At 39.8% G+C, this 24,558-nt stretch overlaps 1 long non-coding RNA gene across 1 annotated transcript in view; it reads left to right on the top strand.

Annotated features, from left to right (window-relative positions):
* Window positions 1-24,336, top strand: part of LOC109915501 — a 114,385-nt gene extending 90,049 nt beyond the window's left edge. Inside the window, exons 2-3 of the long non-coding RNA XR_007264757.1 lie at window positions 15,166-15,318; window positions 24,003-24,336. This is a non-coding gene — a long non-coding RNA (uncharacterized LOC109915501). The remainder of the gene's footprint in view (window positions 1-15,165; window positions 15,319-24,002) is intronic.
* Window positions 24,337-24,558: the final 222 nt, after the last annotated feature.

The following is a 24,558-nucleotide window of genomic DNA, read 5'->3' as shown; positions in this document are numbered from 1 at the left end:
TCTGCTCCTATGATGCTGCTTGGCCTGCTGTGTTCATCCAGCCCTGCACCTTGTTGTCTCGGATTCTCCAGCATCTGCAGTTCCTACTATCTCTGATTCAAGGAAGAGTACTTGCTTGTTCTTCCACATTAAGCATTATCACAGTATCACGATATGCTGAGTGTAAGATTGTGGAAATCTCAAATGACATGATTAGCAACAAAGTATTTACAGGGAAGGTAGATAAATGAAGAAAAAGATAGCAGGATAATATTGATGAGAGAGCTGAAATAAAGTGGAAGGGAGGCTAAATTATAGTCTCACTGAACTATATCCATGCTGCAAAACCTGATGTAATTTTTAGGGATTCATAGCCTTTTGGTAGGAATTTTCATTCCTTTTTAATTAAAAAAGCAGGTTAAGTCTTAGTCCAAAGTTCAGTGTTCCATTTCAATAGTTTTTTGAATGATTAATGGTAAATTTATGTGGTTAATTGAATCTTTACAAACACTAATTATTTTTCTGCAACTAGAATGATTAGGATCCTGTCTAGTCTCCTTCGTGCATAATACATCATTTTGCAGCCTGTACATTTTAAATCTTTTAAATACTTCATCTAATATCCCACGGTCTAATGAATTGCATAGTGAAAAACAGGACACAGGGAAAAAAAATACTGCAGTTCTTGCCAGTTTAGTCAATATGGGAACAAAGGAACAGGTTTGTAGGCTAATCAGCCCATTGAGCCCCTCTGCCATTTGGTACGATAATGGATGATTGAACACTAGAGTACCTTTTACACAGACAATCCCCATAACTCTTCACACTGTTAATCAAAAATCTATCAATTTCTACTTTAAATATATTCACAACCTGAGCTTCCATATTCCTCTGGGGTCAAGAATTCCGAAAATTCACAATCTGCTAAGTTTATTTCTTTTAAAAAAATGTTCTTATCTCAGTTCTAAATGGCATTCCCCTTATTTTCAAATTGTGCCCCTGGTTCTAGACTCCCCAACCAGGGGAACATCTTTACTGCATCTACCTTGTCTATCCCTTCAAGTATTTTGTAAGTTTTAATGAGATCACTTTCTGATTCTTTGAAACTGTAGAGAATACAGGTCCAATTTACCCAACCATTCTTCATAGGACCATCCCCCCATCCTGGGAACAAGTCTAGTGAATCTTTGTTGCACTCCTTCTCTAACAATAATATCTTTCCAAGGTAACAGACAGCACTACAGATGCAGTCTAACCAAGTTCCTATACAATTGAAACAAGACTTCACTATTCCTGTATTCTAATCCCTTGTGAGAAAAGCTAATATTCTATCAGTCTTCCTAGTAGCTTGCTGCTTCTGCATGTTAGCCTTCAGTGACCTAGTATGGTGGACACCCAGGTCCCATTGCACATCTACACTTTCTAACCTCTTACCATTTAAAAAATATTCTACATTTTTAACCTCCATAATTGAAAGATTACATCTACCAATATTCAGTGTGTTGGTTCAACAAACCTGTCATTAAACAGGGATTTTAACTTTAGAGAATAAACGCAACGACACTGATTGCATCCAAAGGCATTTAATACAAAAGGTAATTAGCCCATGACATGTAAGACTGAGAGAGTTGGACAAAATAAATGCTTACATGATTCCTCTTGTGGCAGAAATCTAGAACAGTTTAAAAATAGCCTCTCCCTGTTAAGACAGAGGGGAGGAAGAGGGTGAACGGTCATCAGGGTCGGCTGGAATGTGAAATAATCAGATTGACCATGATTGTATTGAATAGCAGTGTAGATTTGTGGGGATGAATGGCCTACTTCTGCTCCTAAATGGTATATTCCTATGTAGAATGAGTTTCTTCACTCAAAAGATCATCAGTCATGAGAATTTTTTTCCACAGCAGTTGAAGCTGAGTCATTGAACATACTCAAGGCTAAGATTGACAACAAAGTTAAAAGTTATGGTGTGAAAATCTTGTTAAAGTCAATCAGTCATGATCCTATGGATTTAAACTGTTTAATTAAGCACCCTTGGTAAGTATAAATTACACTCAAGCACAAATGTGCTATTCTTATTTTAAAAAAAGGCCATGGTTAATAAAGTAAAGCATTGAAAAGGTTATACTAACAAGTCAGTTCTGAATATGGTGTACAAACTTGAGAGTACTGAACAATCATCCAGCCATAGTTTATATAGTAATAAGCAATCAGCACTGAGATGGAGATGCACTTTCAGGTAATGACTCAACAGCCAGAAGATTGTAAAATAGAAGTGTAAAGGGAGCTCCTTCATTCTTGTTGCTTCAATTTGTTTGTTTGTATTTGTTAGTTTATAGCCTTAGAAGCTGTCATTGAAATAGTCACCCTCAAAATTGGGAAATTAATATATTCAAATTGGTAAGACATCTACCATAAACCTCAAGTTTCTGGTAACAGTTATTTTAGAATATAGATTTACAAAACTGAGAAGTGAAGCAGTTCATTCCTACAGTAACACACATACAATTACAATGTTGCTGTTTTGTAAAACAAATCCTTATTTAATTTTGGAAATCTAAAGAATTTTATATTCTAATCTTCCTGGTTAAGTATATTTGGACTATGAACCTCCAATTCACTGCAGGTGTAGTTGACAGCAACTCTCTAAAGTTCTATGTTGGCACTTGTGCAATGATGACCCCCCTCAGTGAATTTACCATCTTTCCTAAAGTTGAATCAATGCTAAGATGGACATTCAGTAATTCTGCTTTTCCACTTTAGTACCCTTTAGTTGTTGAGTTGTTTTGCTTTCAGCAGGGTATTTTACCTGATGTGACAATGTTAATATTACCCCTTGTAACATTAAACTAGGCTTGGATATCATGGTACTGAAGAATCCAACAGACATTCATTACAACTTGCTATTATGTACAAACATTACATGCACAGAAACGTAAGTATCTGGAGTGATATTTAGTTTTTAAGTTACAGAAATGAGCATGCCTCCAGTAGCTGTTCAGACTTCAAGTGATGGAGCACTTTGGGGTGGATGGAGCATGAAACCTTTAGGTCACATTCTATGGTATGATAATGATACAATGTCTTCGAGGTACCCGAAAATACTAACTATGAGACAGAACACAACAGTGTTATTTTAGGTTTGACAAGAATTTTTGCAGATCTTTCCTGGATGGACAAGGACATTCATGAAAGATAATTAGTAGCAGACAATGAAGGGATGCATATTCAAGAAGTATTTTACATGAAAGTGATTGGTCACTTGTTTCAGTGAGCTGAAAAAATTGAATTTATATCGTTTCTTTCCCATGGTTAAATCATACATAGATGATCATAAAGTATTTGATTTGTTTTTGTTATTATAAATCATGACATTTTTATTCAAAATCTATAAAGATGCTCGACTTTAGAAATGAAAAACAAAACTGCAATTAAGGGACAGACTTGGGTCCAATACCATAATAACTGCCGAGAATCTACTTAGATTTTTGCATATATTCCCTTACCCTGAGAGACCAGTTCAAACTGAGTCACTCACGTTAGAGGTTATTTTACAAAGTAATTATTTATTGACTATAATAATTAACCTGAAATATTTGGTAATTGAATATTTAATGTTTTAATTGATCAATAGGATTGGTATTATGGGTATTATTTCCTCTAAATTCTGTTGTTACATTATCATCCAGTTGCCTTCAAGGATAACATCAGATTGTGTGTGTCCTCCTAATGTACTAACGGAGCAAATATGATGAATTAATACCCCTGTGTACCTTGATCAGGAACTTCATTTCAGCTTTTGGAAAAAATGAATGCAACATCATAGAGAACACATTTCAAAGCAGATTACAGATCAATCAGTGTATATTGAGAGTAGAACATGTGTTCATCTTTCAGATATGATACTTGCTCGAAGCACATTTTATGTATATATTTATATCATAGGATTGCCGATTTTGTTTCATTTATGATTTTTCCAATGTGGCACCGGTCATTTTGAGTACATTGCATCAGTTTCAAGTTTTTTGGCTGATATATTATAAATGTCAGATCCAATGACCAATAAATTACAATTTACAGACAGAAGATTGATGTTCTATCCTTCATAATGGGCAAGTTGAAATAGTCCCTTGGTTGTATTTCTGGGAATGGTCTGTGATTGTTGTAAAACACAATAATGCAAAACGAATCAAAATTAGCCATTGATCTGTATAAAGGTGTAATATTACTATTGAATGCCCTTGATATTCTATTTGACATACAGATGGCTTTTTCCAATAAAAGCACTAGGTGGCCTTCGAAAGCTGCTGCATTGTATTTGCAAAATTCTGCTACATGTTGCTTGATAATGCTGTGAGATCTCCAATAAATCATTCACTCAGCCAGCTGTTATTTCCATTATACAGAGGATGAAATCAGCAGATAGGGTTTCCTCTGCTGCTGTCAAATAGACGTCTTACAGTGAAGGTTTTAATGCAAAATAAAAATTTCAAACCAATTCTTATTCTGTGCTCAACATAGTATTAAATGTACTTTGATGTTAACTAACCTGCTTTAGTGACCAGGTTCTGAGAGTGGTAGATAGCAATTGAGAGTGACAGAGTTTATAGAGAGGCTTATACCAAAATATCCCACCAAAAACATGATAGAACGTGTCCTTTTTCTGTTTTCCTCCCCCACTGGCCTTCAATTTTGCAGAAGTAAGATTTGCACAGCCAACCAATGTGGAGAGGTGACAGGTGCCCACCAGGAGCTCACTCACACAGCTGTTCTTTGGAGGTAAACCTGGGCTGCTTCACTTGGGGCTGAAGAGGACAGGCACCATCGCAGCTAAATATGATTTTCTCCTCACTTCAGGGCATTGCATGTACGGTTTCTAGTAGAAGTTACTTAAGAATGACCAGAGAAGGATGTCTTGAAATTGTTCTGTGCCCAGTCCCTTCATAGGGAAGGAACACTGCAGCCAAAAATATGCCTGTTGTTCACATCTAGCACTTGTGTTAACACAATTGCCAGTATGAGTGCTGCCTTATTTGTAAGTACTCGTAACATAGTGGGTTCTTCTTGAGACAGATATCTTGACACTTATTAACAATGTTAACTATATACATTGCTATAATATAACAGATGTACATATTTTGACTTCTGTGCTAATTGATGTTACTATACATTACATACAAGTAACTGACTTAACTCACTACAATGACTCTTGCACTAAGAGTGACAAGGCAAGGTGGGTACCTTTTTATATCACATGTTGTGATGTGTAACTGGCTTGAAGGTGCACTACCTGTCCATGCAATAATGCAACAGTACTGGCTCAGATCAGCTAACTTAGCACAGAGCAAAATTGAAGGCAACTACCACACAGTACACTTAAGAAGCAATCCACTAGGGAAGGATCCCTGTTGAATAACTGATTTTGGTTTGCCTCTTGATAGTTAGTCATATTTCCCAAATGTTGATGTATTATTCGTTCAAGTGACCATGCAAAACCTGCTGCCTGGTGGGAATGTAGTGTAACTTAAACTCCTGAAAATTACTTACATTGTACAATGCCCCAGCCCATAGAGAAATGGAAGGTCTGACTGAGGGTTTTCTCTTACATGGTGAGGAAATAAGCATTTTGCAGCGATGTACCAAATTTTTATAAATTACACATTTCATCTTGTGTCTTATTATGAATGCCAGTAACATGCCATAATTGATTGAAAATTGAGTTTTTACTGAGGAGAGCTCTAATTAGTCTTCTTTAACAGGGGGTACACTTCTGAACGATCCCTTTTTCCAGACAATACATGAGGCAAACTGTGTTTTAGAGAATTATTCATAGTGTTTTTATTCAACTATTAACGCTGAGAGGGGGAGAGCGCTGATCATTACAACCCATAATCTACCTTTTCACTGGGCTTCTCCTCTTCTGAAGGTCTGTGCTGACATAACGTGCCTCCCAATCTAGTCATTCTCTGATTCCATTCATCTGAGTGCTTTGATCAGCTATTTGACTGCTGAGGGCATCTCCGATAGACAACATCTTTTCATTCCACACACTGACACTTTATCTATTTGTCCTAGTACTTGGTCTACCAAGATCACTCTGACCCTCTGTGCTTCTCAAGCTCCTACCTTTTATCATGTATTCCCTTGCCTTGTTTGCCCTGCCCAAGTACATCACCTCACACTTATTCAGATTGAATTCCATTTGCCACTTATCAGCCCGTCTGACCAGCTGTCTATATCCTCCTGTAACCAAAGGCTATCCTTCTCACTATTTATCCTCACACCAACTTTCATATCATCATCGTCTTCTGCAATATCGGTAGTAGCCATTGATCCTGGTGTGGCACTCTCTGGTTGGAGATGAGACTTAATCCCAGAGATGATCGGAAGTCTTGCTTTATAAAAATTAAAGAACTATTGTTTGGAAAATTAGGCCATGGCAAGCTGGCTAAGGAAAAGACATTTAGAATGAAGAATGGGAAGCCCAGCCTTGGTGTACCATCCAGCCTGAGGCAACACCTTTTTACAGCATGTAGTTATGATCTGAAATGTACTGCCTGAGAGGAAGTAGAGTCCTTTGTGGCTTTCAAAAGGAAATTGGATCAGCACCAAAATTCCCAGAACTGTGGGGGGAAAAGATGTAGCAATGGAACTAAATGATTCTTGGAAAGAGTCAACACAAACATGATGTGGGCTGTATGGTCTCCTATGCTGAAACCATTCTAAAATGATATTATTACATTGCTGTGGTACCTAGCTGGATGCACATTAACTACCAGGGTTCCTCACTTCACTTCAATAAATGTTTCATTTAGCTTAAAAGCACTTTGGGACAACTAAGGTTGTATAGAGCTATTTTATTTTCCCTCTCTATTCGGGACCATTTAAGTAAAATAAACTGTAAGGGTAAAGACGTTATGAAATGAAAAGAAAGGAAGTAATAACAAAGACTCCCTGTTGCACAGAAATTTGCAATCTACTGATAAGGACGACAAGTACCAATTTTTTTTTGTTTAGTCTTCAGTTTTCCTTTCTGAAGACAGCTGGTGTTTAAATCAAATGGCCCGATGTAAAGTGGTGATCTTAACTTGCGAAATCTATGAATGAATGTCTGTTTTCATTCAATTCACTGACAATGGTGTGAGGCATATATCCATTGAAACACCTGACACAGAAGTAATGTTTCATGAAAAATACAAGGGGATGTCAGCAGTATGATGGGTTTTATAATGTGATATCAATACTAACCAGTGAAGCAGAATAGAAGCAGCAGGCAGAGAGACATAAGGAAATCAGTGGAGATAAGTCAGAATACATTCAAAGTCCCAAAAAAATAGAGAAGTAGAACACATTTGACCTTGCATTTTTAATTTACCCAAGTTCCTGTAATTGTGAGGAAACCATTTCATTCATGTTAGTACAAATGTGGAAATAGAAAATGTGGAGGAAATAAAAGATGGAGCACATATCAAAATTATTGCAGTGTACAAAACAAGACTGATTGTGACAATAGGAGCATTTGGCAAGATGGTAAACATGTGACAGGCAGAAATAGTTCAGTATTTTTCCAGCTGCTAGCTTTTATTTTCTCTCCCTCCCTTTCATATGTATCTCTACCTGAACACAGAAGGAAAACCATATCAGTCAACGACGCAATCTGAAGTTTGAATGACATCAACTGTTACCATAGCAACTATGACTTCTTAACGCCTAGCAGCACACAGGCTACATTTAAAGCATTCAAATCCACCCAAGCCATCAAATAACTTTCCACATGCTAGCTTCTTATGTATTTTTAAGCCCCCAAGGTTATGTTAACTTCTCTGTTGTATCAACTTGATTTAGAATAAAATTGGGCCCAAATATTCCAAACCAATGGAAAGCAGAAAATTGAAATGACCTTAATGGGTTGAACAAAAGTTTTAATATTTCTGTCTACTTTTTGTCATAAAATTTGGTTCTTTTTAAACTGTTTTGCATGTAAGTTGTGTGTATTTTCTTACTTTCAGAGTGATTGTCCCAATTGCAGTAATTTCAAGCTTTATTTAGATTTTAAATAAAGAAGCCACTTAATATCCTACACCTGCCCTAGAAGGTTTGAAGATATACTGTCTAACTTGTTTGACTCTCAAATAATATCAGAACACATTATGTAGATACAGATTTAGAGAAAAGCAATAGAATTACAATGTATAATTATCTCCATTGTTCTTTAATGGCAGGCATGTAGTTTAATTAGATGTGTTGATTTTTGTTGTAGTTTAATGTCTTGAAAGTAGAAGTTTCTTAGTAACCTGAGAGGCTCCTTATATTTGAATTTCCAGGAGGTTATTGGGCAAGTTTGAACAGCTTAGTTAATGTCATTCTCCTCCTATATTCAAGACATCATTGTTTATTACCTTGGTAGTATAGTTGACTTGCAGCTGTTTCAGTGGGTCTTCTGATGGAATCTGGTGCACTTCTGTCTATTCGCATTTGCCATTACTTTTAAAGTAGATGAGATGACTTCCAAACCATGTCACTTATACAAGATCAAAAACCATTTTGCCAAAGAAAACAATTGTGTTGACGACGCATCCTGTTTGTTGCTTGACGTTTTGAAATGCATCCCAGCCAGGAGCTATGGCCATGATGAAGCAGCAAGGATATACTTTGAGCCCTGATTTCACCCACTATTACCCACTTTGGAGATCCACCTGAGAGAATGATTTGATATTTTCTCTTTATAGAATCCGTCTGCTCCCTGGCTGTGCACTTCCCTCTTCATTATAGAGCAGAAATCATGACCTTGGGGCTCTTTGTTTGTGTTTCTAATTTACAATTCATAAAAAGCCCTGTCCTTTTTAAGGCCCTTCTTGGATAGGAAAATTTTATACCTAATATATATCTTATCCATGGCAATGTGTGTCTGCAGCATCACAAGAGAGCCACCATGTTAATAGAAGTAATTATGTGGTTGTAGGCTCTCTGGTAATCGGACTAGAATATGTCTCCCAATGGTTTTAAAGGTCAGAAAATTGAAACATGTGACTTTATTGGTCTGCACTGATTTATATGGAGAGAGGATTTATCGCTACAATAGGGAATTCTGCTTTGTGTAAAAAGATGTACTTTGTATACCTTGTACATGCCCTTTGACGGTTCCTTTGCATAAATTTTCACAGGTTTTTGGAGAATTATTCCTGCAGCCTATATGTGACCAAGTACTTGTGAGTTGTCTAGTTGAAGATCTTTTGTACCAGGTTCACTCCAAGTATTAATGCCCTATTGAGCAGCCTTTGCAGCTCCAAGCCGCTGCAGGCCAGTAGTCATGCTGACCAGATCCTTGAGGTAACCTGTATTCATTTTACAAAATGTTGTATTTGAAAGGGTAGTAAATCAGCACGCGCTTTCAACCAATTCATCGATGTATGTCTCTTCAGTCTGAACAAACTACACTCCAGGTGAGCTCAGACTTGTATTTTTTGAATTTTCATTTGACGGAATAATGACATTTTGGAGCCCAGAAGTCTTTGAATATAAAAATACAATGTGTTGTTGGTTAAAACTGGGTTTCTCTTGCAGATTCCTTCACTTTAGAGTCATAGAGGTTTACAGCATGCAAACAGGCCGTTTGGCCCAACTTACTCAAGCCCCCCACTTTTTCCAAGTAAACTTGACCCATTTTGTCTGTGTTTGGTCCATATCCCTCTATACCTATCCCATTCATGTACCTGTCCAAATGTTTCTGAAATGACAAAACCGTACTCACCTCCACCACTGCCTCTGGCAGCCTGTTCCAGACAGTCGCCACCCTTTGTGTGAAAAAATTGCCCCTCTGGACCCTTTTGTACCTATCCCCTGTCACCTTAAACCTATGCCCTCTAGTTTTAGACTCCCCTACCATGGGGGAAAAGCTGTTGGCTATCTACCTTATTAATGCCTCTCATGATTTTATAATTCTCTAAAAGGTCACCCCTCAGTCTTGTACGCTCCAGAGAAAACAGTCTCAGCCTATCCAACCTCTCCTTATAACTCAAACATCCCTGTCCAGGTAGCATCCCCTAGTAAATCTTTTCTGCACTCTTTCTAGAGTAATAATATCCTTTTTATTGCAGAGCAGTCAAACAGCATGCAGTACTCCTGAGTATGACCTTACCAACATCTTTTACAGCTGCATCAAGACATCCCAATGCCTATACTTAATGTTCTGACCAATGAAAGCAAGCATATTGAAAGCCTTCTTCACCACCCTGTCTACCTGTGACTCCACTTTCAAGGAGCTATGAACCTGCACCCCTAGATCTCTTTGTTCTATAACACTCCCCAGGGCCCTACCATTGGCTGTGTAAGTCCTGCCCTGGTTTGATCTACCAAAATGCAACACCTTGCATTAATCTAAATTAAACTCCATCTGCCATTCCTCATCCCACCGGCCCAGTTGATCAAGATCTCGCTGTATTCCCAGATAACCTTCACTGTCCACAATACCACCAATCTTGGTGTCATCCACAAACTTACTTGCTATACCTCCTAAATTCTCATCAAAATCATTTATATAAATGATGAATAACAGTGGACCCAGCACCAATCCCTGTGGCACACCGCTGGTCACAGGCCTCCAGTTTGAAAAACAAGACTCTACCTTCTACCTTCAAATCAATTTTGTATCCAATTTTCTAACTCTTCCTGGATACCTGTCAAAGGCCTTGCTAAAGTCCACATAGACAATGTCTACCGCACGTCCTCATATACTTCCTTGGTCACCTCTTCAGAAAAGTCCAATCAAATTTGTGAGCCCCAATTTCCCATGCACAAAGCCTTGCTGACTCACAAATGATTCCTTGTGTCTCCAAATACCTATAGATCCTGTCTCTCAGAATCACCTCTAACAATTTACCCACTACAGACATTATGCTGACCAGTCTATGGTTCCCAGGCATTTCCCTGCGGCCTTTCTTAAATAATGGCACAACACTAGCAACCCTCCAATCTTCGAGCACCTCACCCATGGCTGTCAATGATCCAAATATCTCCTGTGGTTGGTTGGCTCGCTGAACTGGTTCATTGTTGTTCTGTAGATGTTTCATTACCCTGCTGGGTAACATCATCAGTGCAGCCTCCAATGAAGCGCCGTTGTGTTTTCCCCCCTGGTTTTTAACCTCTGGAGTCCGTTGAGCTGGATCACCTCACTTCCGGTTTTCCTTCGCAGTGGTTTATAATGGGGTCGAGTTCTATGTGTTTGTTGATGGTGATGATGATGATGTTACCCAGCAGGTTAATGAAACGTCTGCGGAACAACAATGAACCAGCTCAGTGAGCCAACCAACCACAATGTCCACAACCCAAGCTACAAATCTACTCCAAAACCTTAGAGATCCAAATATCTCTGCTAGGTGCCCCGCAATTTCCTCCCTAGTCTCCCAGAAAGTCCTGGATGCACTTCATCAGATCCTGGGGATTTATCTACCTTAATGCATTTTAAGACTTCCAGCATATCACCTCTTAGGTAATGTGGACTCTCTTCAAGACACCAATATTTATTTTCCCAAGTTCCCTAGCATCTGTGCTACAATTGAGTGCCAACTTCTCAAGAGGCCAATTCATTTTTGAGCTGTTATATCAGCAGTAAGGTTAATAGGAGTTACAATTACCAGAAGGTTGTGCCTAATATTGGCTTTTCCCCACAGGTAGCCTAAAGGGAACAAGCCACGTAAAATGCTGTTGTATTGTAGCTGTCACAATCTGAACTTGCCATAGTTCTCTTGGACCATGGGTTTCTCTTTCATTGAAGTGAGATGGCTGATAGTAGTTTAACCTATGGGTCACCACTCCCCAGGCAATGGGAGCAGTTGAGAATGAGGTTCCTTTGTGGTAAATTCAGCAGTAATGTTATGGGAGATTAGTGAGTATTTTTTCGCTTAGATGGCATGTGAAAGTTGTGGAGTTTACAGTTCTCTTTCCATCACTGACTGTACAATTGGCTCTAGGCTGTTCTCTAAGTATTTAAAAACTGCATAATGATTATCTATGTGGCTGGTTGGACTTCAACAATATCAGCGAATTCTTGAAGCAAGATTCTGAAAAGATTAGTATTTAAACTGGCAGCCTGAAGAGGTATAAATTCTTCCAGATGCTGAAAATTATATTTTTTACTATTGAAAAAATATCTCTTGAATCATATGCATTCCATTCACAAAATACAAGACCCTATGCACTATTTCTGCTAGAACAATTAAAGAAGATACAATATACAGGCCAACACGGTTTGGTCAGTTTTTTCCAAGCCATGTCCTGTTTCTAGTACTGTGTAAGCACGTGTACATTTTGTCAGAAGGGTCGCTGTTGTATATGGGTGTGAAAAGATTAATAATTGATACAGTGCAGTAAACACCACCCATTATTGTGATGCCATGGGGACTTGATCAGAGTAAAGAAGGAGCTGGCAGGAGACAGACCTGAGGCTAGTTTGCTCTTAACACACTCTGTACTAATGTTGGTCATATTTGTTAATCTGTAAATGGTTACAGTAATGTCCTAAACTTCCTATTGTTTGCTCAATAAGACCAAAGTTAGACTGAAATGATGACTATCCTCATGCACACTGTAGCACTTAAAATCATAGAATCCCTATTGTGTGGAAACAGGCCATTTGGCCCATCAAGTCATCACCGACCCTCCAAAAAGCATCCAACCCAGACCCACACTCCTATCCTATAATCCTGCATTTCCAATGGCTAACCCACCTAGCCTGCACATCCCTGCACACCACAGGCAATTTAGCATGGCCAATTCACCTAACCTGCACTTCTTTGGACAGCGGAAGGAAACTGGAGCACCCCTAGGAAACACATGCAGGCACAGGGAGAATGTGCAAAGTCCACACAGACAGTCACCTGACACTGGAATCAAACCTGGGTCCCTGGTGCTGTGAGGCAGCAGTGATAACCACTGAGCCTCTACACCATCACTTTAGGTTCAACGGAACCCAGACATAGAACAGTGAGAATCAGAAGCTGGAACACTGGCTCATTTTTCCCGATTCTTCACTGGATACTAAATGTAACATCAAATTTGTTTCTCCAGCTCTGCAGCGACAAAAGATTGCATTTCAGAGATGGTTAGTGCGGTTCAATAATACTTTGAAACAGCAAAGTACTACACAGCCAATTAAGTGTTTCTGAACCAGGGTCAACGAGATGTGATGGCCAGTTGGTGCACAGCAAGGTTCCACAATGATGAAGACAGTAGCTGAATAGATTTAGTAGTGTTACTTGATATATGCTGGCCTAGGGAAATTTGCTAGTTGTCTTCAAAATGTACTATAGGATTTTTCATATCCCCCTAAGAGCGTAAATGTCTCATCCAGAAGACCAAGGTGTCAGTAATGCATTAGCCTAGATTACATGCATAAACTGAAGTTTGAATCCACAAAGTTTTGAATTAGAGAGGGGCAGCACGGCTACAGAGTCAAGGCAGCTACCTTAAAATCACATTGGGTAGTTCATTTACCATTTTGCGACTTCATGTTAACGATTTTAACATTTTTTGGTAGTATAAATGGTTCAGTATGAGACTCTGATAATCATTTAAAACAAGAAACCATTCAAACGTTACAAAAATCTGCTAATACAATAATTAATAATACAAAAATTATTTGAAAATAACTTGAAGACTGGGTCAGTTTCCGTCAGATGTGTGTGCATCTGTTTGATAAGTTTGAGTTTTATTTTGCTGGGTTTACTTTAGTGCAGCTATCTGCAGTTGTCAAAATTGGAAAGCAGTTGATTCTAGTCCTTGCAGCTGATGGTCTCACTCCTCCAATCTTGACAATTAATTGCACAATTTCCAGTCCCTGTCGTTGAAATGAGCTCTTACTGTCAGGAAGCTTTTTCTATAATGGAAAGTTTCAAAAACAGCTTTGTGCTTAAAATTTGCTCCAGATATTTTGTAGTTCCTGATGCAGTTAAACTGGAGGTGTTTGAGTTATTGTGTTGCAGACACATACTGACATATTAATTGGGACAAGAAGAATGACTAATGAGAAGTCATTGAACAAGCACAAGAATAGAGTCAAATCATGGGCTGATTATGATGCAAAGTATACACTGTGGGCACAATACTGCAAGCAAAGTTGTAACTTCATGGGGTTCACACAATTCACCTGTGTAAAGACTGGAAAGTATGAAATGTACCTGTCACCAGCCTCCTGAGTGTAGAAGATAGAATGAGCTCACTTCATAGATATTCTCTTCTCTCTAGGTTGGTGACAATGCCTCTAATACTTTAGAGATAACAGCCTCTGCAGTTACACCTGCCCATACTATCAATCAGCTAGCTTAAAATAGAAGAGAATAGAAAGGAAATTATGTCAAGCACAATTGCATTAAAAGGGTTCCAGTGTGCAAGGGTTTTTGGTTCAAAGAATCTTTGATATGCTCAAGATTATATCGGGTTATCACATCCCTTTACACAACATTTGGAATACTTTCAGATAAATTAATAGCTTGAAGTTTTGTTTCTAATTTAGGGCCCAATATTGCAAAAGCTACGTTAGTAATTTGATACAAAATAAGGTACATTTTGATAAAGCAAATCAGCGCAAAATGGTGTACCAATTAGGCTACAAAAGAATTGCATAGATAAGTATGCTGTTGAAACTCACACCATGTGTGTGAACCAGCTTGGTTTGATTCTTTTTAAAGGAAGACTCAGAAAGGAGAATGTCACTGGGACAAGAGACTGGTGTGCCTACTCACTCAGCTTATTTTGTCACCTAACAGGCAATTTGTAAAAAATGGCATAAATCAGTTAAATAATATACCTTTGGCTAGTTATGTTCCATTTTTCCCAGGTTGTGGAGAGACTCTTTCAACTTTAGTAGCACACAAAGTCATAAAGATTTTCCCTATTTAAAAGGAGCACTTCTTTTCTTTCTTCATTACACTGGTGGAAGGAGTGGAAAGAGTCCTTGGATTTGGCACTCCCTGGTATGCTGTCCAATTTTTCAATCTTCATGCATACATGTCAGCAGTAAATATTCACTGGCTGTTTGAGCACGTTGCCCATCACAGTAAAGCCTCATGCTCTCTCCAAGTGTACTGGACTTTTATAAAATACCATAGCCTTCTTTCAAAATGATGCAGCCTCTTATTTACCAGAAGATTCAAAATCCAATTTGACAAGTGTTCTGCGTTTTGTTTTCAGAGTGAGACTGAAAGCAGCCCTGACTCATGATCAGCTTGGAAAAATCCTGCTGCAATGAGATGCTACTGGAAACGATCAGTGACGACGGTTGGTTCCTTCCTGTTTTTTTGTCTTTTGATGTACCTCTGTATGAAGGATGAAGGGAGCATATTGGTAAGTATTCCCTGTGGTACAGTGTGATGGGAGTCCACTTTGCATCAGGTTTTTGGCAAACTTGTTGGTTGTGTGCCAGGTGTGACTCAGTAAGCACTTTCACAACAAGTGACAATGGGGATTTTTCATGTGTGTTCAATTCAACAATTTATACCACCGTGTGGAACAGATCAATGTCTGTCAAGTTCGCCACATTCTTTCATTGATTCCAAACATAAACTTTCCTGTTGACATCTATGTTCTGAAGTCTTTAATTCTAATGATAATCAGAAAGAGCTATTTTCTTCGAGAGGCTGGGGAACTTGACATTATTCACAACGTGGAAAAATGTTCAGATTAAATTTGCCAGTCATCAAAGATATCATTAAAATAACTTGTCTGCAACTCAATACAGAAACAGGACCACCGTCATGTATCTTTAAGTGAAAGCCACTTATTTCTAGCAGCTCCTGATATTACAGATGCAGCAAAATTGCAACTTTATGGAAATATGTACTTTCTCTGTAGCTTATAAACTATCCCCATCAATAGATTGGGTGGGAGGGGAGGTTATAGGGGGATAGGTCTGGGTGGGATGCTCTGCAGGTCGGTGTGGACTTGTTGGGCCAAAAGGCCTGTTTCCACAGTGTAGTGATTCTATGAATAGGGAACTGATTACTTTATCCCTTCCTACCTCAATAATCTCTCGCCATTCATGCCTTTTGTATATCCCTGATTTTAAACTTGCAAACCTGCAACCTCTACCACACAAAGGACAAGGGCAACAGATACATGTGAACACCACCACCTGCAAGTTTGCCTCCAGTCACACACTGTCCTGACTTGGTGACATCCTGACAGACTGATGTCTTCAGTTATGTATGTTCCCATGTCTAAATGGAGCTTTCACTAAGAAAACTCCTATAAAGCCACAAGGACCTTGAAATATAAGAGAAAAATCTATACTTGATAAATAATGAAGACATTTGGCAATGGCTCGTTGGTCTAGGGGTATGATTCTCGCTTTGGGGGTTGTAGATCGCGGATGTGCGAGAGGTCCCTGGTTCAATTCCTGGATCAGCCCTGATGATCGCAGGTTTTCAATTTAAATAGCTAGGAAACGGGATGAGGACCTGAAAAGTGAATATCGGGAGTTAGGACGGAAGCTGAAAGCCAGGACGAGCAGAGTAGTAATCTCAGGATTGCTACCAGTGCCATGGGCTAGTGAGGCAGAAACAGAGAGCAAGTGCAGCTGAACACGTGGCTACAGAGCTGCTGTAGGAGGGAGAGCTTCAGGTTTGTGGATCATTGGGTTACCTTCTGGGGAAGGTGGGACCTGTACAGGAAGGACAGGTTGCACCTGAACTGGAGGGGCACCAATATCCTGGGCAAGGGGTTAGCTAGAGCTCTTCAGGAGGGTTTAAACTAGTTTGGCAGGGGGATGGGAACTGGAGCTACAGATCAGAGGATGGGTTAACCGGTGTAAAGGCAGATAGAGCAAGCAGAGAATCTGTGAGGAAGGATAAGCAGTTGATAGGGCAAAGTGGCAATCAGTGCGACGGGTTGAGGTGGATCTACTTCAGTGCACGAAGTGTCAGGAATAAGGATGATGAATTTAGAGCATAGATCAGTACTTGGAACTACGATGTTGTGGCCATTACAGAGACTTGGATAACACCAGGACAGGAATGGTTGTTGGATGTTCCCGGGTATAGATGTTTCAAAAGAAATAGGGAGGGAGGTAAAAGAGGTGGGGGAGTGGCATTGCTAATCAGGGATGGTATCACAGCTGCAGAAAGGGAGGTTGTGGAGGAGGGTTTGTCTACTGAGTCAGTATGGGTGGAAGGCAGAAACAGGAAAGGAGCAGTCACTTTATTGGGAGTTTTCTATAGACCCCCCAATAGCAACAGAGACTCTGAGGAACAGATTGGGAGGCAGATTTTGGAAAGGTGCAGAAGTAATAGGGTTGTTGTCATGGGTGACTTCAACTTCCCTAATATAGACTGGAACCTCCTAAGTGCAAATAGTTTAGATGGAGCAGATTTTGTCAGGTGTGTCCAGGAAGGATTTCTGACTCAATATGTAGATAGGCCGACTAGAGGGGAGGTCATATTGGATTTGGTGCTCGGCAACGAACCAGGCCAAGTGTTAGATCTCTCGGTGGGAGAGCATTTCGGAGATAGTGATCACAACTCCCTGACCTTTGCTATAGTCATGGAGAGGGATAGGAGCAGACGGTATGGGAAAGTATTTAATTGTAGGAGGGGGAATTATAATGCTATTAGGCAAGAACTACGGAGCACCAATTGGGATCAGATGTTCTCGGGGAAATGCACGACAGAAATGTGGAGGATGTTTAGGGAGCAGTTGCTACAAGTGCTGGATAGGTTTGTCTCACTGAGGCAAGGAAAGGATGGTAAGGTGAAGGAACCTTCGATGACAAAACATGTGGAGCACCTAGTCAAGAGGAAAAAGGAAGTTTACTTAAGGTTGAGGAAGCAAGGATCGGACAGGGCTCTGAAGGTCTACAAGGTAGCCAGGAAGGAAGGACTTAGGACAGGTAGAAGGGGGCATGAGAAAACCTTGGTGGGTAGGGTCAAGGAAAACCCCAAGGCGTTCTATGCTTACGTGAGGAACAAGAGGATGGCCAGAGTGAGGGTAGGGCCAATCAGGGATAGTGGAGGGAACTTGTGCGTGGAGTCAGAAGAGGTAGGGGAAGTCCTTAATGAATACTTTGCTTCAGTATTCACCAGTGAGAGGGACCTTGACGTTTGTGAAGACAGCATGAAACAAGCAGATATGCTGAAACAGGTTGATGTTAGGAAGGAAGATGTGCTAGAAATTTTGAAAAATATGAGGATAGATAAGTCCCCTGGGCCAGATGGGATATACCCAAGGTTGCTACGAGAAGTGATGGAAGAGATTGCTGCCCCTTTGGCAATGATCTTTGGGTCCTCACTGTCCACTGGAGTAGGACCAGAAGATTGGAGGGTGTTAAATGTCATTCCTTTGTTCAAGAAAGGGGATAGGGATAATCCTGGAAGTTACAGACTGGTCAGTCTTACTTCTGTGGTGGGCAAATTATTTGAGAGGATTCTGAGAGATAGTATTTATGATTATTTGGAAAAGCACAGTTTGATTAGAAATAGTCAGCATGGCTTTGTGAGGGGCAGGTCATGCCTCACAAGCCTTATTGAATTCTTTGAGGATGTGACAAAACACATCGATAAAGGTAGAGCAGTGGATGTGGTGTATATGGATTTTAGCAAAGCATTCGATAAGGCTCCACGTGGTAGGCTCTTTCAGAAAGTAAGGAGGCATGGCATTCAGGGAAATTTGGCTGTTTGGATACAAAACTGGCTGTCCAATAGAAGTCAGAGGATGGTAGTAGATGGAAAGTATTCAGACTGGAGCTTGGTGACCAGTGATGTTCCGCAGGGATCTGTTCTGGGGCCACTGCTCTTTGTGATCTTTATAAATGACTTGGATGAGGAAGTGGAAGGGTGGGTTAGTAAGTCTACTGATGACATGAAGGTTGGTGGAGTTGTGGATAGTGTGGAGGGCTGTTGTAGGTTGCAGTGGGACATTGACAGGATGCAGAGCTGGGCAAAGAAGTGGCAGATGGAATTCAACCCAGAAAAGTGTGAAGTGATTCATTTTGGAAGGTCGAATTTGAATGCAGAATACAGGGTTAATGGCAGGATTCTCGGCAGTGTGGAGGAACAGAGGGATCTTGGGGTCCACATCCATAGATCCCTCAAAGTCGCTACCCAAGTTATAAAGAAGGCGTATGGTGTGTTGGCTTTCATTGGCAGGGGAATTGAGTTTAAGATCCGCGAGGTTATGCTGCAGCCCCATTAAAACTCTGGTTAGACCACACTTGGAATATTGTGCTAAGTTCTGGTCGCCTCATTATAGGAAAGATGTGGAAGCTTTAGAGAGGAGATTTACCAGGATGCTGCCTGGACTGGAGGGCAGGTCTTAGGAGGAAAGGTTGAGAGAGCTAGGGCTTTTTTCATTGGAGCAAAGAAGGATGAGAGGTGACTTGATAGAGGTGTACAAGATGACGAGAGGCATAGATAGAGTGGATAGTCGGAGACTTTTTCCCAGTGCAAAAGTGACTTTTACGAGGGGGCATAATTTTAAGGTGATTGGAGGAAGGTATAGGGGAGATGTCAGAGGTAGGTTATTCACACAGAGTGGTGGGAGCATGGAATGCGCTGCCGGTGGTGGTTGTGGAGTAAGATAATTTTAGAGACTTTTAAGCGACTCTTGAATAGGCACATGGAGGATAGTAAAATGTAGGGTATGCAGGATAGATTGATCTTAGTAGGATAATAGGTCGGCACAACATCATGGGCCAAAGGGTCTGTACTGTGCTGGACTGTTCTATGTTCTATAAATTAATAATACAGGCAATTGTTTCCAAATTGTACTTTCCCTTGAGTTCACATTCATGTAATCTTTCATCGTGGCTTTAAGAAACGCCTGTGGCGTAAAATAGGGTCCCAAGACTCAAAACAAGTAGAAGGCAAAACTTCTAGAATGTAATCTTAAGGTGTATTTTCAATATGTCACTGTTCCTTCAGTATTGCTGGTCAAAATCATGGAACTCCCTCTCTAACAGTATTGTGGGTCTACCTAACCAAATGGGCTGCAGTGGTTCAAGAAGGCAGTTCACTAGCAATAATATTGACCCAGACATTGATGTCCACATCCCAGCAGTGAGCAAAATATTTATATATTATACAGTGTGTGTATCTGTAATAGAGCTATGAATCAATGTTGTGTTCATGGAAAGATGTTGGTACTATGGTGTTTACGACAGAGTGAACATTTAAGCATTTTCTTCAGGTCAGAGAATCTAGGTTTGTGTGAGTCTTTTTAAAAATTCAGTTCAAAATTTACCAGTGTAGAGTTTAGAAGCAAGATGAGCTCATCTAGAAGGATTCAGGGTAGTTAATTCGGGAGTAAGTTACCTCAACAGAAGGGTTTAATTTGTGAAACGTCCAAGCTAAGACAATCTAGTTGCAAAATCTATCAGAACTGAGAAAGCTCAGGGTTTCAGATTTGTGAAATTTGGAAAGGATTCATCAAGTTGTCTTCGCAGTGCACAGGAAAGAACCTGGGCAAAAGTCATTTAAGTAGACCCCTAAAGTGTTGAGATGTGATGTAATCTCCCTCTGGACTTGAAAGTATTTCATGGATAGTATTGGAAGATAGATTGATACTTTATTTTGCTATGTATTTTGATATCATTCTAACTTCTATTTATTTAGTTAACTTGTTTGTTTTAATTTATGTTGTTTAATAAACTTATCGTGTTAGAGAAAATCTGTAGCCTCATCTGAATATATCTTGGTGACTAGTCATCGTGCTAATGAACCACCCAAACCCAATATGATCTAATCTATCAAGCCACATTTAATTCTGGGATCTGACTTGTCTAGTAATTCCATCAGTTGGGATTATATCTCAATGTACAGGATGGTTTTGAAGTGTTGTCACTGTTACAGGTGGAAGGTAGAACCAAAAGCAAATTACAAAATGGTGTAAAAATGTATTTCTTGTCATATTGTGACTGAGGCACAGGAGGAAATTCATGTTCAGCAATTACTGTCAATTTGTATTAACTTGGTCCCTCTGGTGGATGGTATTCTCCCTGCAATGATGATATAAATTGCCAAAGGCAAACAGATGAAAGAACAAAGCTATGTGTCTCACTTTTACAGTGATTTCCAAATTACTTTTTTTAAAAATTCTTCTTTCATGGAATTTGAGCATCTCTGAGAAGACTAGCATTAATTGCCCATCCTTAATTGTCCTTGAGAAAGTGATGGTGAGTAACCTTCTTTGAACAGCTGCAGTCTAAGTGGTATTTGTGCACTGCTCTGCTATTGGGGAGGGAATTGCAGGTTTCTGGCACTGGAATAGTGATGCAGTTCCAAGTCAAGATCATGTGGGACTTGGAGAGGACTTTTCATGTGGTGTTCCCAAAAATCTGTTGCCTCTTTCTTTGAGATGATAGTTTGTAGGTTTGAAAGGCACTGTCAAAGGAGCCTTGATGAATTACTGCACTGTATCTTGTAGATGGCACACATTACTGCTGCAGTATTGGTGATGGAGAGAGGGAATGCGGTGCCAATCAAATAGGCTGCTTTGTCCTGGACGGTGTCTCAAGCCTTTGTGGCTTGTTGGAGTTTCACCCATCCAGACAAGTGGAAAATATTCCATCACACTCCTAACTTGCATCTTACAGATGCTGATCAGGCTTTGGGAAGTCATATGGTGAGTTCCTTACGATAGAATGCGCAGCCCCTGATGTGATGTTGCAGCCAGAGTAATCATATGTTTGGTCCAGTTCGTTTTTTGAGCAGTGGTAATCCGCAGGATACTGGATGTTTATTTTAAGTCTTGTCATCTTGAATTTTTAACTCAGCCATCAATGAATGAATCCTGCTCTCTATACAGGAAGGTCATTCACTTCTATAATACTTTACCAGACTTGCCAGTCAAATGTGATAATGAGCCAGATATATTATTTTGTTCATGGATGATGATAGAATCCTGAAACTGGGCATAATTGCAGGGTCGCACGGTGGCTCAGTGGTTAGCACTGCTGCCTCACAGGGCCAGGGACCCGGGTTCAATTCTACTCTTGGGCGACTGTCTGTGTCTGCATGGGTTTCCTTCAGGTGCTCTGGTTTCCTCCCACAGTCCAAACATGTTCAGACGAGGTGGATTGGCCATGCTAAATTGCCTATAGTGTCCAGGGATGTGTAGAGTAAGGGATGGGTCTGGGTGGAATGCACTGAGGGTCGGACTGGACTTGTTAGGCCGAAGGGCCTGTTTCCACACAGTAGGGATTCTATGATTCATAACTAAGTTCTGACACTTCATTGCATTGATAAGAGGGTGCTGCATTGTCTGAGGTGTCATCTTTCAGTCGCAATGCTAAACTAGAGCCTTATCCTTGGTCAGGTAGTTACCGAAAATCCATAATATTGCTTTTCATTCAACTATTGCTATCAAGAAAGAAACATCAATTTGTCATTGATCTCATTTTATGGTTATGGAACCAATTTTGCTCAAGTGGGATGTTTTGACCTGGATGGTATTGAGTATCTTAGTAGGTGCATATACACCATATTGGTCTTATTTCCTGGTTAAAACTATGTTGTTTGTTCATTGGCTGCCATTTTTGCCCATTGTTACTCTTCAAAAGTAGTGAATTGGACATATAGTTGAAGGGCACAAGGGGCTTGTTGCAAATATTGAGTGGACCACGGATATTCGTGCAGATTCATCCTGTGAGCAGATGCTGTGACTCTGACTCCAGTTCTCACTACCCATATCAACCCAGAGGTAGTGCAATTCAAGGCATATGACACTACCAATCAGTACCCATAAACTTGCACGACCCTGTTCAAATATTTCTCAAATCTTTTCATAGGCAGGGCCGATGAACATAGAATCCCTAGAGTGTGGAAGCAGGCTAGTTGGCCCATCAAGTCCACTCTGACCCTCCAAACAGTATCCCACCCTATCCCTGTAACCCAAACATTTCCCATAGCTAATCTATCCAGCCTGTGCATCTTGGGACACTGTGGGCAATTTAGCATGGCTAATCCACCCAACCTGCACATCTTTGGACTATGGGAGGAAACCCACGCAGACAGCGGGTGAATGTACAAACTCCACACAGATCGTTGCCTGAACCTGGAATTGAACCCGGGTCCCTGGCACTTTGCAGCAGCAATGCTAACCACTGAGCCACTGTGCCACCCTTACTCTCAAGTAAAATTAATTTAATGCCAAATCAAGCAACTGTTTTATTTTGCAGTATGCTTATCCCTGAACTAAGATAGCAATTGCACACTTTCTTTCCCTCAACACTTGATCTGACTGCACTAAACAACAAGACGTTCCAGTACAGTAGACAGAATGTTCACTTTAAATATTACTGTATTTTAATACCGAGCTCTTCCCTATCGCCATTATTAAACCAGGACTAAATATGAACAATGCTTCTCATCTATAGTTTTTAAAATTATTGCCATAGGTGGAATTCTTCAAGTTGCCATGGCAACTGCACCATTGAGTATAAATCAATTGAACTAACTCAATCAGAATGGGTGTGAATGATTATTGAAATATTCTAACCACTTGCCATACGCTCAGCCATGCTATTCTATAAATTGAATCCATTGAGAGCAACATTTAACTCAATAACTGTATTTTGAATATAAATTACAGCAAGCCCACTCCCATGTTCCCACCTTTATCCCTTTATAAATGCATTTTGAAATGTCTAAAATGTGAGTACTTTGTAAATGAAAAACATGCATTTATATGGGCATGCTGGAAAACACTGGGTGGCGGGGAGAAATCCCTGTCAATTCACATTAAAACATGATTGCCATAAAGAGAGTTCCTGCAGACGTCGTCTCTTAGTTGTTTTGACCATGACACCTTCATACATAAAATAAATATTTCTGCATTTTTAAAAATATAGAACAAGATGGTTAACTTGTCCATTGTCGAGCACCCCTACTTTAAAGAGTCTTTTCACTCCGGATGTGTGAAAATGCTAAGATTGCTAGATGGACTTGTAAAGCAGGGATTACTAAAGAATATGTCTTTAGTAATTATCTGATTTTTTTTATTGGAAGTGCAGTTTATGGTTGTTTACATTTGTCTTTCAGGAAGAAGAAGAAAAGAGATTGGCCAAAGAAATAGCTGTACAACAGTTGTATTCAGAGAGGAATGTGCAGAACTTCAGGGAGCTGATAAACTTTTCTGCACCTATTAATGTCACCTATCAATATTTAGTAGGTTATCCATTACTGAAAAAGAGTAAGTTAAAGTTTTTCGTGTGTCTGTGTCTGTGTCTGTGTGTGTGTGTCTGTGTGTGTTAGCCATAAAATGAAGGAATTGCAATTAAGGGTTAACTTTCTTGGTCTAAAGTCTCCTAAATCTGGAACTATTATCTGAAATGCAATTAGAGTTTCAAGTTAATAAAAATTACAAGCATAAAAAAATCCATGCATTTACCTTATTTTTATTGTGAATAAATTTCCACTGGCCCAAAACAAGGAATTCCGGCATTTCTACCCAGCTTGAAGATGTCTTACGCTTCCACATAGATCACAGGTTTACTGCAACATCTTGTTAGTGATGAACACTACTTAAGTTATTACTGCCCAGTAGCACTAAGAAGCAGTTAGCTTCATCCATTGGTCAAACAGTTACTATTAGGAT

Source organism: Rhincodon typus, chromosome 25, assembly GCF_021869965.1.
Source record: "Rhincodon typus isolate 14 chromosome 25, sRhiTyp1.1, whole genome shotgun sequence".
Lineage (NCBI taxonomy): Eukaryota > Metazoa > Chordata > Chondrichthyes > Orectolobiformes > Rhincodontidae > Rhincodon > Rhincodon typus.
This window is presented reverse-complemented; position numbering and strand designations above follow the sequence as displayed.